At 43.2% G+C, this 16,675-nt stretch overlaps 1 protein-coding gene across 1 annotated transcript in view; it reads right to left on the reverse strand.

Moving 5' to 3' along the window:
* The window catches only part of LOC144821249 (protein NEDD1-like), a 478,128-nt gene that overhangs the window by 164,296 nt on the left and 297,157 nt on the right, over positions 1-16,675 (reverse strand). The gene's annotated exons all lie outside the window — the stretch shown is intronic.

The raw sequence follows: 16,675 nt of genomic DNA on the forward strand, positions 1-16,675 counted from the left end.
GTTCATGGGCTGGTGGGAGGAGCAGGTGTTCGCACAGCTGCAAGTGTTTGAAGGCTGTGTTGTCCTGCGGCTGTGTTTTATCGATGATATTTTATGTATTTGGAATGGGAATGAGGATGAGGATTCTGCCAGATGCTTTGCAAGAAAGCTCAATACTGAGTGCAACTTAACTTTCTCAGAACATATCGGCAAGACATCAATTGATTTCTTAGATGTGCAAGTATGTGTGAAAGATGGAGTACTTGAGACAAAATTATTTAGGAAGGCAAATTTACAGTATCCCGTATATGGAGTTGCTTCGCGCAAAATGCAATTGTAGCACAAAGAGGGCTTTCATCACGGAGAAAGAAATTATGTGTAGGCAATTTTTGGAGGGCATATAGTCAGAAAACTATTAACCAAGCCAGTAAGAGAGTAAGAGAGTTGAAGCAGTCACAAGGAATGAGCTGTTACACCCAACTGCATGATAGGAAGACCCAGGTACAATGAGGTTCATAACTACCTTTTCATATCAAGCACAGGAAATACGTGGGATTTTAAATAAACAGTGGCATGTTCTAAGGACTAACGAAAGTTTGAGGAAATGTTTGAACTGCAATCCCCAGATCAATTTTAAGAAAAGTCGATCTTTGCCTGATGAATTCAGTCAAAATTTGATAACAAAAGGTGATGTGACTAGAAACATTGGCCGATCAGGTTTTCAATGCTGTAAAAACTGTAAAGTATGCAGGAACAGTGAAGATTATACCAAGTTCCAAATACCAAATTCCAAGGGAGAATTTATCATCAAGAAACCACTAACCTGTAACACAACCCATTGTGTATATGCTCTGATCTGCCCATGTAATAGGATGTATATAGGGAGCACTATACAATGTGCAAAGAAATGAGTTTTAGAGCATGTCGGTACCATTAGACATAATGATAAACACTATCCAGTCGAGGAGAACAAAGGAAGCACCACTCAGTGTAGATATTAGACATTTTTCACAGTTTTTTACACTAATCGGTCCTGAAGAATTGCCACGGTATCCTTATGAACCAACAGGGCAAGAAACAATTTGACCCAGAGAGTAGAGCACAGTGACAATTGAATAGCCCTTGCCAGGGTAGTGCCACTCCACTTGATTTACTTTTAATGAGGTGGATTACCAGCCTGAATAAAGACTTTTGACTAGGACTATCCAACCTCTTTCAATTCAAGCACACACTCACTGCACCACATTATAACTACACAACCCATGGGCCACCCCCGCCCCACTTCATCACATGGCAAAGGAACAAAAGATCTCTGACAAAGAGCCCCTTCGCGGGTGCCCGTTGAGCATTGCAGCGCCGGTCGAACGAGGAGCAGGTCCATATGATGAAGCATGACACCTAGCTTGCTGGGTGTGTGAGGACCCTAGTTCCGCAGAAGCGGGATCCCCCCATCCCACTTCCTCCTTTTGTAGCCCTTAGACCAACCCCTCCACCACTAAATAGTTGGTGGGGGAAATCCAGAGGAACAGCTTCCACCTCCTTTGTTCTCCTTGACTCAGATGGGCACGGAGCCTGGACCTCTTTAAAAAGCCCACATATCTCCCTTTTTTTGTTGAAAAAACACTATCCAGTGGCACAGCATTTATTTGACTGTCATTTTCAAAATGAAAAGCTTTTGAGAATGTTGGCAATTGATACAGTGTACAGTAACGTGAGGGAGTAATCACAAACTAGAACTGCGAAAACTTGAATCGAAATATATTATCGATTTTGGAACTCCGCTACCGCAGGGTTTGAATTTCAGCGAGGAACTTGCTATGTACTTCAATAGTTATATAATTGATGATGTAATTGCATAAACTTTTCTGATGGTTTTAAATGTTTTTAAATATGTAAAATTATATATTTCTATTCTTTATACAGGTGCAGGCATTGTTGTTCCCTTCTTCTCTTTTTTGATAGTGATTAGTGTGGAATCTTCTGTCCTCATAATTTTCAAGAACTGATCAATAGACAAGTTTATACAAGTGATGATTGAGCAAATGGAGCTTTGTGACCTACACATATATTACATTGACTTATTAGCCCACTGGGGCAGGATAGAAAGCGGTAAAAACTGAATTGTTACATATATGCCAACTGAATGGTAAGCCCACTGGGGCAGGGCTCAAGAGTTGGAAAAACGTCGCAAAAATAGTTGCAATAATTGATTTATTGGAAATGGGTCCATTTCAACACCATGAAAAATATTGTGTATTGTATTTTGACAGTTTGGGCAGGAATACCGTAAACCTGTGGCAACCAAGTACTTTTAATTACGGTTATGTCCATTACGCTACATTGGGGCAGTAATATGGCTAAATGCATTTTGTGGTCATTTTGAAACATTTATGGATTGGTTTATCACATAAGAATCAAGCATAGATTATTGTGTCAAGATGGCCGCCACCTTTTGCTCTATCAAAATCACATTGTATGGGTGAAGTCCTCTTTTACTTTCTGTAACAACTTAAATACGGAAATCTGAAATGGTGCGTTTATGACCGTGAGCAAGGTGTAAAGCCGAAACGTGTAGTTTTTTGATGTGAAACTTAAATTCAAGCATGCTGAAGTGTCTGAGTATTTCCTACTGACTGGAGTAGAACTTAATATTTGGTAGGGTTACCCGGTAACCCAAACTCAGACCGCATACGAGACAACCTTGAAACTAACCGGGACTGGTGTAGTGCAGATATATATATATATATATATATATTTAAAACCTCTTTCCAATAAAATCAATATACATAGAGATTTTATTGGAAAGAGGTTGTTTCAGAGATCTATTAGCTCTAAAATAGCCTCTTTCTCATCAAATCGACTTTGCCCAATCACTGACACAGTTCAGTCCAAGAATTAAGATCTACATATTTTAACCCACAAACCCATAACCCATGTATGCCCACATCAAACTAAAACTCGTGCCACTCCAATATGCCCATGTTCATACTGTTCACTAGACAAAACCAACACCCACTGGACATGATGAATGTATCCACAAGTACCCAGTCAGAACATTGTATGGACCAGGATTCTCCAACAAGTGGCTCAAAAGCTAATGGTAGCTCTCTAGCTACTTGTAAGTAGCTCTCCAGTATGGAACCTAGCTTACTAAATTAGAAGCTTTTGCTTGGTTGAATTAATAATTCTATACCAATAGTGAAAAGCATATATTTGAGATACAAATTTGTGTATTTTCAAGACCTGTAAGCTGATGGTTGGAAAAAAATAGTTACATTTCAGTTGACTTTCCAGTATAATAATGCCATCCATTGAGAAGTGGAAGGATAACGGTCATTTCATAGTCCAGATACCCTTCAGCATGCACATGCGCTTTATAAATCCATTTGTTATGTTATATTTAAAGTTTAAATTTGAGTGATAATTCATGTGGTGTTAGGGAAACCTATTACGTTTGTGTCAGGGGCATTACACTATGGCTAGTACATATTATCCATGCAGAAGCCTGACAAATTGTTAAACCCTTTTTTAACATTACTGCTGCTAACCTCGCTGATGCCTTGAGATCATCACAGCTGATAGTATTGAATGGCTGTGCCACCAATGTAATCTTGTCTTATGTGGTCACAATTACAACACCTATAATAATAGTAGCTCAGGAACCTATTTATTGAACATATGTAGCTCTTACTACAGAGAAGTTTGGAGACTCCTGGTATGGACAATGTACTGGCTCCTGACTGTTGTAACCACAGAAACCACTATGCACCAATTACAAGTTGGCAGTGCAGCAGAAATAATGTTTCTAGCTGGTGTCCTCACGCATAACTCTTGTATTGGGCCACAGAGTGGGGAATTATATATCATGTGGACCACGAATTGCCAGGGCCCATTCTGGGGACAAATCTGCTTTGCCTTAACACCTGCTGCTAACTACTGGTAAATGGAAACAGGGCCCCTTTTGGACAGGAGCGTTAGTGTTGGGAGAATCTCGGGGAACAACATTGACTGTAAAAAGACATGGGGGAGCATTTTGTACTCCCTGTGCCATGGAAGTGTTGGGCAGGGTTTTGCAGTTAGGGAACTTACAGCCCAAGCTTTGAGTGATTTTACTCATCATATTTTTAAGACAGTAAAATCAGGTTCTGTGTTTTTCCAAATCTTGGTGAATGAATACTGGACAGGTTATAATTGTGCAGAGTGGAATTTCAGATGGGATTCTGCGTTACAGAACTAACTTATAATGAGAGTTCTGTTTGCATAAGTGCCAGTTCCATACTTTGCTGACACTGGACTCATCCAATGTAACCAAAACTGGCCAATTCAGCATGAAGGAAATTAAGCTTGGCATAGTGTGCAATTACAGATGGGCTTGAGCCACATGCCTAGCTCTGGATCAATTTGGGATCCTTATGGACCTGTGAGCCCAATACAATCCACGCCTGACCCCTCCCTCCTATAAATGAACTGTGGCTGTGAAAAACCCAATTTCATTAAAACTAGAAGAAACATGACACATTGCCTTTTGGCATTTTAAACAAATAGACAATGCACCCCTGTTAGAGTTGACTTTCTTAGGGCCTGATTCCGACCGTCATAGTTTGACTCTGCCAGTCAGACAGCCATAGGACCACCGCAACCGCTGGGGATTCATGATCCCTCAGCGCGGTCTGAGGATCACAATATGCTGGTGATGCTCATGCAGCACGCCAAGCATATTATGACTTTCCTCACTGCTACCCTTTTCATGGAGGTGAGCCTGCCATGGAAAGGGTGGCGGTCAGGAAACTAAGGGGGCTCTACAGGACTCCCTGTTGTCGCAGGGCCTGGGGATATATCTATTTCACAACAAGTACTCCCTTGGTTATCTAACTCAATGTTAAATGGTTAAGTTATCTGGAACAATCTCTAAACTATAAGGAGGTGATATGACCTATATGAAGCTATTAGCACCACTCATGCGTGGATAGCAGGAACGTTCTTTTGTTATATTTTCCCTCACACACCCTAGTGGTGTCATGCTTCATCATCGGGACACCCTGATGCCTAGAAGTCAGGGTGGGCTCGACTGTCTTTCAGGGAGCACTTACTGAGATAGTTTTGGCCAGGGGGATAAAGATTAAAAATCAATATCCCAGTTTCCCTTTATTCTTTGATCCGATAGAGATAGTAAAAACAGAGTATAAAGGGTCAGTAGGGATATTATGGTCCTAAAACCCTATTGCCAACATATTTATGTCCGATGCTGCTCCTTAAAGGGTGCTGGACTTTCTTCAGGGCGTGAAACCCCCTGGAAATTGTGAATAGTAAGAGATTTTCCCTATGCTATTAAGGATGAGGGCAGATAGCTGCTCCTTATTTAAAAGTGACAATTGTCATTCATGATCACTCCATCTGTTGGGGGAAATAAAAGAAAAAGAAAAGGAAAACAATATACAACCGCCGTTGTATACAGGTTGAGGAAAATTGAATTTTGCCTTGTTATATGTGCCTACGTGTTCCCCATCCTATGTTATATGTGCATGATCGATATGCATATATCCCCCTATGATCGATTTAAGACGCAATTATAGTTGTGTCCAACTCTAGTATGTCAGTATCCAGTTCTCGTGAAAGCAACGAGTATTAGGCCTATGTTGCCACGTTTTACATTATGCACGTTAATTCACCGCATTGTCCCCGTTTCTAGGCCTCAAAAGGGCCAGGACACCAGATTCAAGCTCCAGTCTCCTGAACCCACTCCGAGGAGCGATGCAGCCCCCACCTGCATCCCTGACCCTTCACTTACTTCCTGCCGCGCAGCGCGGTGCCCGGCCTGGCTCTGCCTGCCTGTCTGCCAAGAATATGTTATGCCTCCAGTTATCAGTCCAGCTCTCCGTCTTCACATTCCTAAGCTAACGAACCGCATAAACAGCTTCAGCTATAGTCTAGTCTTTCTGTCTCCATGCAAGAGAATTACTGTATTAATATTCATAGAAGATTCATAGCACACGCAATACATGTAGAATATATGCATGCACCAGCCTTAGTGTCAAGTAGCCTTTGCCCTGATAACTTTTAGATTCTATCAACATGTACTCCAAACACCAGATACCAGATATGTTATAGGTACATGTCGTCCTGACACCGCAGACTTTAGTCTCCTCTTCTAGTGCAGAAGTCATAGCCCCCAGTTCTCCCCGGTAACACGTCATTGCCCGTTTGCGCGCACCACTAGGTTAAAGGTCCCAGCTACTCAGGTAGCCCCCTCCATGTCTCCGCCCACTTTATGACACTTCTGTGACGTTCACATCACATGTCTACGTACACGCCCTGTGCACGCCTTCTCTTCATGCCCATGTCTTCTTATCTTACGCTTGTCATAAGTTACGCCTACTATATGTAATGTAATAGAAATGTCTTACTATATATATGTTGAATTGTGATGAAACGGGTGCAGTTGCCTTCCTTCCTATTTTATTTCAGGCTGTCCCGTTCCAGTCCCTTCCCCTTTGCCTGAATAAAGCCTGTTCAACTCGGATACATCGGATCCTGCCTCTTATTTATTGAGCTATCTGTTATTGTTAATATATTCAAAAATAGTACCGGTAATTAATTATTTATTTACCACATAAATGGCACCCGAATAGGGACGAGCCCCTTCCTCACGCGCTGGCGATGTACGCAGGTCCCCTGACCCTCTGCAGCCGTGACGGAACTCTACTGCGCACCGGCAGATATTTCTGCTTCAAGTCTCCCTCAGGCCCACGGAGGAGACGGAGACTGCGGTCCGGCATCCAGACGAAGCGGTGTGGAATGCGGTTCGTCCCGACCAGAGCCCAAGCCGAGAGTCAAGGTCCGAAGTATCCGGAGGCCCACCTGTTTCTGAAGTCCGAAGTTCGTAGTCCGACGTCGTAGCAGTCCAGTCCAGTCCGAGGCCTTCCAGTTTCTGCTTCCCGGTGAGTACCGTCGCGGGGGAAGTATCTAGACAGGATCATTAGTTTGTTCCTGGTCCGTTGGGTTTGGGTACACAGATCCAGTCCGAAGTATTCACCTAGGTGGGTACGGTATGACGTGTCTCTTTATGGGACCGGTATGTTCTGTACTGTTTTAGCAGTGCATCCAGTAATTCTAGTAAGTTTCGTTCTCGAGAAATTCATGTGTTCTGTTTTCAGTGTACCAGGTAGTATTTCTGTTTGAACTGTTATTAATGTATTTCTATGTCGTGGTATGAGTGATTTGTTTGCCATATTATTACTGTGATTATTGTGTATTGTGTTCCAAGTGTATTACCGAAATGCCTCTGTTCTCGAAATTACGTCAGTTAAAGACCAGAAAAGGGTTACTCGAAGAAGCAGTTCCTGTCCCTCCTAGGGACAGTCCAGGACATTTTATGTATCACAAGCATGGCTTAGATGCCATAATATATCTAGACTTATGGGCGGACTATACCAAGGAACTAGAAGAGAAATATAGATGGCCCGTATCAGGTACATGGGATGCCGAGTGCATCATGAGAGTAGAAGAAGCATTATGGAAAAGGAAAGCCAGACAGTCCCAGGAAGATGCCATCGAGTTATGGCGCAAAGAATCTCATAAAAGAACCGAAAAAGAATTCAGAAAAACAGAATTAAGTAGGGAATCCTCAGAAAGAGCCCAAGAAAGGGAATTAATAGAAGAAGGTGAACGAGTTAGAGCAGAACAGTCAGACAGAAAGAGAAATGCCCTTATTAAAGGTATGTATCCTCTTCTTGCCGAGGGCTTGCCGAAGGCAACCCCGGAAGCACCCTGTAATTTACCGCCACCATTGGTCCCGATTAAGCTACGTCATAAACCGACCGCAGCTGACATATTTCTTTCGTCCTATTTGGACGACACAGTCCCAGCCTATGCAAATCCTGTTCCGCCTGCTCCCGTTAATAATGTAATTCCTGTCCCGCCAACTACTGTTCCCGGGGGTCAAGTTCATATTTCAGCACCCCCGGACCAGCCCACAGTAAATGTACCCGTTTTACCAGTCACTCTGCCAGCCCGTACAGTATTAACTGACGATTCCAGTTCAGGAGGGGCTGAAGGAGGTGCTCCTATCACCCCGCCTCAAGTTAGACGACTGACGCTGCATGACGTAGCGTTACAGCGTACGCCAAAAGTGGCGACATACACAGATCTCAAGCGACTTCTTACTGACTGTATATATGATCCAGTTCCAGGCGAAGATCACATGATCTTATATTCAGTACGTTTAAGACGGGTGGCCAGCTTTTTGATCACCCTGCCTGATATGAAGGAACATCTAAACAGAATATATCGTTTTATCCGTACAGGAGAGAATCCAGGAAGTATTCACGAAGCTATGTCACAAAGGAAAGCCGAGGTTCAACTTATGATTTTTAAGTTCTTGATTAACTGTTTAATAAGAGAACAAGATTATCCAGATAAAGACCAAGACGAGATGAAAGTCCTGACCAGGTGGAGTGACAATATAGCCGAGGGAAAACACAAGACACAAGGTAGTGTAGAGAGTATGTACAAGAAAATTCGTAAGGAAATAATACGTATACACCAGAAAGAGGAAGCAAAACGAGCAACCGAGAAAGAGAATGACTCTTCCAGTGAAGAGGTAGACAGCGAGAATCCCTCCAGAATAGCGTATGTAGGTAGAACTAGACTTTCCGACCGATATTTACGCCTAGATTACAAGAAAGCTTTTCCTCCTCCAGTACCAGAACAGTGTTCTCTTGAGCAAGTATTCCAAGCCACCGATCACATTCTGAAATTACGAATAGGGTATAGCGAGCTTAGTACAATGCATGAACAAGAACTAGCCCGATCAGCAGTCCGATGGACTAGTGATTCTACCACGTTTCCAGATGAAATAGTGGCCCAAATGTTTCTGAAACTGCCCCCAGCCGAGCAACGTCTGGTGGGCACATATATGATCCAGCACCTCATTACACTGTATGAGGAACAACATTCTGATCCAGGTCCTTTACATGATGTACTGAACGAGTTACTCCAAAACAAATGGAAAGGTCTAGGTACCGATTTAATTAGTGTCATACTAGAACAGCGCCACAAATACAGAACGTTTCTGAATCCACATTTTGTTCATGTCTCACCCCCAGAAAATAAATCATTCTACATAGACAGACAGAATCCGTTACGAGAAGTACATCCAGTCAAGAAAGAAGATGGTAGTCTAGAACGAGTATTTGTTTACACCCCTATCACGAAAATAGAACTCTTGGAAATGAAAAAGTTAATTCCCTGTCACGATAAAGATCCAGCAGGGTTTCACCGTGAATTAAAGGACATGCTCCGTATGGGAGAATACACGTATCCTGAGATCATTAAAATGTTAAAGGTCCTGTTGCCTGCGGGCATATATGAAAAACTCAAAGAAAAAGAATGGGAGGTGGGAGAGAAAAAGATAGATTGGACCGCATTAGAAACTGAAGATAATACACGAGTACCAGGTACCGGTCTTGGGGATAAAGCTAAAGCTTTGCCCGAATTGTTAATACAAGTCTTGCCAAGATTACTAGCCACGAAAAAGGAAGATTGGGATGCCATCTCAGCCTGTAAACAGAAACAAGATGAAGATACTAGTGATTTTTATTCTAGATTTGAGAAATGTTTCATTATTAATAGTGGTCTGAAAACAAGTAGTGAGTCGTATCCCCATCTTTTTGTTACCAAACTAGTCGAGAATTCAAGTCCACAAGTTAAAAATAGAGTACTGAAAGTCGAAAGTACCTGGCAAGCTAATACTCCATCACAAATGCTCCAGATGCTCCAGTATCACCAGAACAGAATCAGGGAAGAGCAGGAACACGAAAAGAGACGTATGAAAGACACGAAAATGAAAGTATTAGTTGCACAATCTGTTCCACAAGACAGTCAGAAGAGGGGTCCGAATCAAGCCAGTCATCCGACAGCTCCCGTTAAAGGGACATGCAATTACTGTAAACAGCCAGGTCATTATATAAACGAATGTGCAGTTCTGAAACACAACATAGCTACTGGTAAGACAAAAGAGAGACCACGTCCACATAGACAAGAACAAGTTTCACAGACTTCCCAGCCACCGCAGAATGCACAACAGACAGTTACAGTACCGCAGCCTATCGCTGCAACACAACACGTTACACAGCAGATGTACCAGTATGCACAGTCAGAGTATCCAGATTATCAGCCGTATTCATGAAACAGCCTAGAGAGGGAGGTAGGCTTGCCTCTCATCGAGATTCCTGTAGATCAAGAGGGTCCCTATGTACACAGTCAAGTATTAGGGAAAGATAGAAAGTTTCTGATTGATACAGGGGCAAGTAGGACTACCATCAGTCATGACGAGGTTCCAGGGGCTCCGCTCTCAGGCTCTAGAAATGTTTCCCTTGGATTTTCAGGAAAGCCTATTGTTAATGAAATATCGAAACCAGTTACTCTAGAAGTCGGTCCATTGTCCCGAACTACAGACTTGTTACTCACGAAATCATGTCCAGAAAATTTATTAGGCATTAGGACCCTGAAAGAATTAGGAGCAGTAATATGCTGCTCCCCAGAAGGGGTGCGATTGTTCCTGAGAGATTTTAAAGGTCATTATGTATTACGTGATTTTGATTCAAGATTATTGAATGTACCGCAGCATTTATGGGCGCAAGGTCCAACTGATGTAGGTTGTATGCATATCACACCCCATCGTGTTACCCTGAAGCCAGGTGTTGTATTACCACGAATCCGACAGTACAAATTGCCACCTGATGCTGTAGCAGCCTTATCTAAAATTATTGACGAGCTTATTGTTCAAGGAGTGGTTGTAGAGACTGACTCCAATATATGTAATTCTCCTATCATTCCGATTCTGAAACGTACTGATCCCAATGCACCTCCAGTTTATCGATTAGTGATTGACCTTCGAGAACTTAATAAATGTATCATACCCCAGTACCCAGTGGTTCCAGATATTTCTTCCCTATTGACAGCAATTGATTCTGAAGCTACGTTCTTTACCGTTATTGATCTCAAGAACGCATTCTTTAGTGTCCCCATTCATCCAGACAGCCAGTTCCTTTTCGGATTCTGTTTAAATGGAAAAAGCTATAAATTTACACGAGCTCCTCAAGGTTTCACAGAAAGTCCTAGTATTTATAGTCAAGCACTTAAAAGACAACTAGACAATATTCACATGCCAACTGACACTGCCCTGCTCCAGTATGTCGATGATCTACTGATCACAGCCCGTTCTGAACGTGACTGCGAACGTGCGTCACTTACAGTCTTGTATTTCTTGGCCGAGATGGGGCACAAGGTGTCCCCTTCCAAATTGCAATTCTGTGTCCAGCAAGTGGTCTACTTAGGACACTTACTGTCCAAGAGGGGTAGGCAGTTGACACCTGACCGTATCCAGTTAATAGCACGTCTTCCACAGCCCAAGACACAGAAGGAGGTACGAGCTTTTATCGGCCTCACTTCTTACTGCAGACAATGGATTCCTCAGTATGCATTTTTAGCCAAGCCACTGATACAGTTAACGACACAGGAGGCAGCCGTATCGACTGTCCTCCCTTGGACCCAGGAACATACACTTGTTTTCAATGAGTTAAAGAAAGCTTTATGTAATGCACCTGTTCTAGCAACACCGAACTACAGTAAGCCTTTTACACTTTTTGTTACTGAACGTGATGGTACTGCATTATCTGTTCTCACACAAGATCAAGCAGGACAATACAAGCCCTGTGCTTATTTTTCTAGCACATTAGACCCAGTAGCCCAGGCTCTGCCTGCATGCCTCAAGTCAGTTGCAGCCACAGCACTAGCTATCAGACAAAGTGATTCCATAGTGTTAGGACATTCCCTGACAGTACAAGTTCCACACTCCGTGGAAGTTCTTTTAAACCGAACACAGACCCAGCACTTGACAATTGCACGTTTAACAGGTTATGAACTGACACTGTTTCAGCCACACATAGAAATCAGACGCTGCAACATTTTAAATCCAGCTACATTGTTACCGTCAGTTACTTCAAATCCTGCCACACATGACTGTGTGGAAGTTGTTAACACCATGACAAAGCCAAGACAAGACTTGACAGACATTGCATTACCTAATCCCGACCTGACACTTTATGTGGATGGTTCATGTATGAGAACGAGTACAAGAGAACTAGTAGCCGCGTATGCAGTGACTACTGAAACCGAAGGTATAGAAACACATCGTATAGACACCCTGTCTGCTCAAGCAGCAGAGCTTGTCGCTCTGACCCAAGCCTGCATACGTGCCAAGAACCTGAAAGTTAATATATACACAGATTCACGTTATGCATTCGGAGTCGTACACGACTTTGGAGTACTCTGGCAAGAAAGAGGTTTTATGACTTCTCATGGAACCAAGATTCAGCATGGCCCCCTCATTCAAGCTCTGTTAGATGCAATACATTTACCGACAGCTATTGCCATCATGAAGTGCAAGGCACATACGAAAGTCACTGACATCATTTCCCAGGGTAACGATCTAGCAGATCGAACAGCCAAGCTTACAGCCCAGACTCCAGACATTCCAGTTAACACGACACCGACACACATTCCAGATCAGACTACTTGTATGACCGTTAAGGACCCAACACAAGATGTGATAGATATACAGTTACATGCCACTCCAGAAGAAATCAAGAATTGGTCTGAACAAGGAGGGGTCCAGACAGATCAAGGATGGTTGACAAAGGGAAAAGCCACATGGTTTCTCCCCGACTCTATGGTTCAAGTCATTATTAACACCGCACATAGTCCAGCACACTTAGGAGAAAAAGCCATGTTAGACAGTATCCAGAACCTCTGGTTCAACAAGCATTTACGAGCAGCAGCCAAACAGAAAGTACGTACCTGCATGATCTGTTGTCAGTTCAATCCAGGTAAAGGTATCCCGGTGGAACAAGGTGGATTCCATCCTCCTGACCACCCTTTTGAAGTCCTCCAGATGGATTATATTCAGATGGAGCGATGTCGAGGTTTCAAGTATGTTCTCGTAGTTGTATGCGCTTTGTCCAGGTGGACAGAAGCATATCCAGTTCCAGATTACACAGCTGCGACCACTGCCAGGCAGTTGGTTCGTGAGTATTTCCCCCGCTATGGATTGCCTAGGGTCGTGTATTCAGATAACGGCCAGCCATTCTCATCCGAGCTCATGAAACAAGTTTCCCTTCTGTTAGGGTACCAGTGGAAGTTCCATTGTGTACGCCATCCTGAAGCAGCCGGTCTCGTAGAGAGACATAACCAGACTCTGAAAATCTGCATCGCCAAAGTATGCGCAGAGAAAGGCGTAGATTGGATGGTCGCCCTGCCAGTCGCCCTTTTTTATATGAGAATGGTCACTCATTCCCGTTCAGGTCTATCTCCATATGAGATAGTGTTTGGTCGTCCCCCAAATATGTGGGGTACACCTAGACCACGTACAATTACCGATGTTGACAGTAATATGCTGACAGATTATTTGGCCGCCTTGATGTCTGCACTACAATCTTGTCGTTCACAGGTCGCCGCTGCATTTCCAGACAACACCGAAGTGAAACCGCACGAGGTCGTTCCAGGTGACTTCGTCCTTGTGAGAAATTTTGATCGTTCAAGTCCGCTGGAGCCCCGTTGGAAGGAGCCCCGCCTTGTTCTTCTCACCACCCGGACAGCAGTGAAAGTCGAAAACAGAAAAGGGTGGCTACACGTGAGCCACGTCAAGAAATTCCATGGACTTAAAGCAAAAACTTTTCTCAAAGACTGCCCCGTTCTCAAGGACTGCCCAGGCACTGAATTTAAACTTCCCTTGTTAGAGAAAACTCCGCAGCAGGAGTATAAAACAAAGTTGAGGTCTAGTAAGTCAGCCAGTTTAATTGTCTAAGTCCCTCTCGGGTGAAACGGTTAGACAGGTTCCTGACATGTATGAGATAGACCCACACAGTGAGAGAGTTAGTCAAAACTCTAAGAGATGTATCATTACTCTGTTTTTTCTATTATTTCGGAGTCTTATGGTTACTTGCATAAGTTATGCTTTACATTTATGTTTTCCTATTTCACATGTACATATGTTTTCTAATGTTACAGTAGAGCACACATTTAGTGACCTGCCTCCTCACGAGTTATCATATCGTCTTGCTATGCGTAATAATACTTTTATCTGAATGCTGCACTATTCACACCAGACCAGCAATGCCACTAATTGTTGGGTGTGTGGTCGACTCCCCCCTTTCCAGACATCGAAGGGAGTTCTGCCACTCTTTCCCTATCCATTTTCACACAATGGTTCGTGTGGAGCATGGTCCACGTTAACGTCATCCTCAAATGATATGTCCCTTCTGAATCGAACATGTTTCCCAGACAAGCAAAGTCTTTCCCATAGAACAGGGTTAGATCTAGAAAATGAAGTATATGATTTAGGTAATTATTCCTCGAATTTCATGGTTCTGAATGTTCAGTCCGAGACTACTCCAGATTTGCCTGCTATTTCAGTTCTACCAGTTAAAGGCGAATTATGTGTCAGAAAGAATGGTTCTACACATGTAGGACATAGTGATTGTACCACTATGGTCGAGTATAGTGACAGTGGGAAATCTATTTTCAAAGCCTCACGTCATTCTTATTTTGTGTGTGGTCAGACCGCATATGTACGTCTGCCCCTAGATTGGGATGGAACATGTTATATTGCCTTCCTACTGCCACCAGTTTTCCTAGCCCCATCCGATTATCACAGAAACACACATCTAGTACACGTTAGACATAGAAGGGAGATCGAGTCCCCAATTGTCGATCAAACTGAAACTGCCTTAGAACAATATCAAGACTTCAATAAAGGTTTCTTTTTCTTCATAGGTCCTGTCCAGAATAGTAAGTTAATACGTAGGCTAACCAGAATCCTTGAAGCAGTAGTGAATGAGACTACTTCCGCTCTAGGTAACTTAACTGAAGAACAATCTGCTATGAGATTTGTCGTGCTCCAGAATCGTCTCGTCCTTGACGTCATACTGGCCGATAGGGGAGGAGCTTGTAGAGTCATCGGATCTAGTTGCTGCATTTTCATTCCTAATAACGCGCCGTCTGTTTATTCAGCTATAACCAGACTTCATAAAATTGCCCATCAGTTACACCAGAATCCAGGCACCTGGACATGGTCCGGTTGGCTCTGGAGTATAATATCTGCCTGGGGATGGAAAGTATTGTCATTCCTGGGTATAGCAGTAATGATCATATTCAGTTGCTGCCTCTGTTTACAATGTGGCCCTGCGATTTGCGGCTTGTGTGCTACCTCTTGTATTCCTAGTCCTAAGTCCCGTTCCAAGACAATTCGAGACGAGCAAATGATGCTCTATGAACAGATAGATGGAATCATGAATATTGATGTTTCCTGATGGAAACGTAGGGCACAAGGAGGGAATGAGGAAAATTGAATTTTGCCTTGTTATATGTGCCTACGTGTTCCCCATCCTATGTTATATGTGCATGATCGATATGCATATATCCCCCTATGATCGATTTAAGACGCAATTATAGTTGTGTCCAACTCTAGTATGTCAGTATCCAGTTCTCGTGAAAGCAACGAGTATTAGGCCTATGTTGCCACGTTTTACATTATGCACGTTAATTCACCGCATTGTCCCCGTTTCTAGGCCTCAAAAGGGCCCGGACACCAGATTCAAGCTCCAGTCTCCTGAGCCCACTCCGAGGAGCGATGCAGCCCCCACCTGCATCCCTGACCCTTCACTTACTTCCTGCCGCGCAGCGCGGTGCCCGGCCTGGCTCTGCCTGCCTGTCTGCCAAGAATATGTTATGCCTCCAGTTATCAGTTCAGCTCTCCGTCTTCACATTCCTAAGCTAACGAACCGCATAAACAGCTTCAGCTATAGTCTAGTCTTTCTGTCTCCATGCAAGAGAATTACTGTATTAATATTCATAGAAGATTCATAGCACACGCAATACATGTAGAATATATGCATGCACCAGCCTTAGTGTCAAGTAGCCTTTGCCCTGATAACTTTTAGATTCTATCAACATGTACTCCAAACACCAGATACCAGATATGTTATAGGTACATGTCGTCCTGACACCGCAGACTTTAGTCTCCTCTTCTAGTGCAGAAGTCATAGCCCCCAGTTCTCCCCGGTAACACGTCATTGCCCGTTTGCGCGCACCACTAGGTTAAAGGTCCCAGCTACTTAGGTAGCCCCCTCCATGTCTCCGCCCACTTTATGACACTTCTGTGACGTTCACATCACATGTCTACATACACGCCCTGTGCACGCCTTCTCTTCACGCCCATGTCTTCTTATCTTACGCTTGTCATAAGTTACGCCTACTATATGTAATGTAATAGAAATGTCTTACTATATATATGTTGAATTGTGATGAAACGGGTGCAGTTGCCTTCCTTCCTATTTTATTTCAGGCTGTCCCGTTCCAGTCCCTTCCCCTTTGCCTGAATAAAGCCTGTTCAACTCGGATACATCGGATCCTGCCTCTTATTTATTGAGCTATCTGTTATTGTTAATATATTCAAAAATAGTACCGGTAATTAATTATTTATTTACCACAAGACTGCATTCGTATTTTTATGCGTTTGTGCTCTTACCACTGTGTTCCACATTCTATATTGGTGCCAACTGGTGAGAATGCTTGTGTGTTTCCAGCATACTGTATCAAACACACACACATATATCTATAGAGTCCAATTATACGCGTG

This window comes from Lissotriton helveticus, chromosome 1_1, assembly GCF_964261635.1.
Source record: "Lissotriton helveticus chromosome 1_1, aLisHel1.1, whole genome shotgun sequence".
NCBI lineage: Eukaryota > Metazoa > Chordata > Amphibia > Caudata > Salamandridae > Lissotriton > Lissotriton helveticus.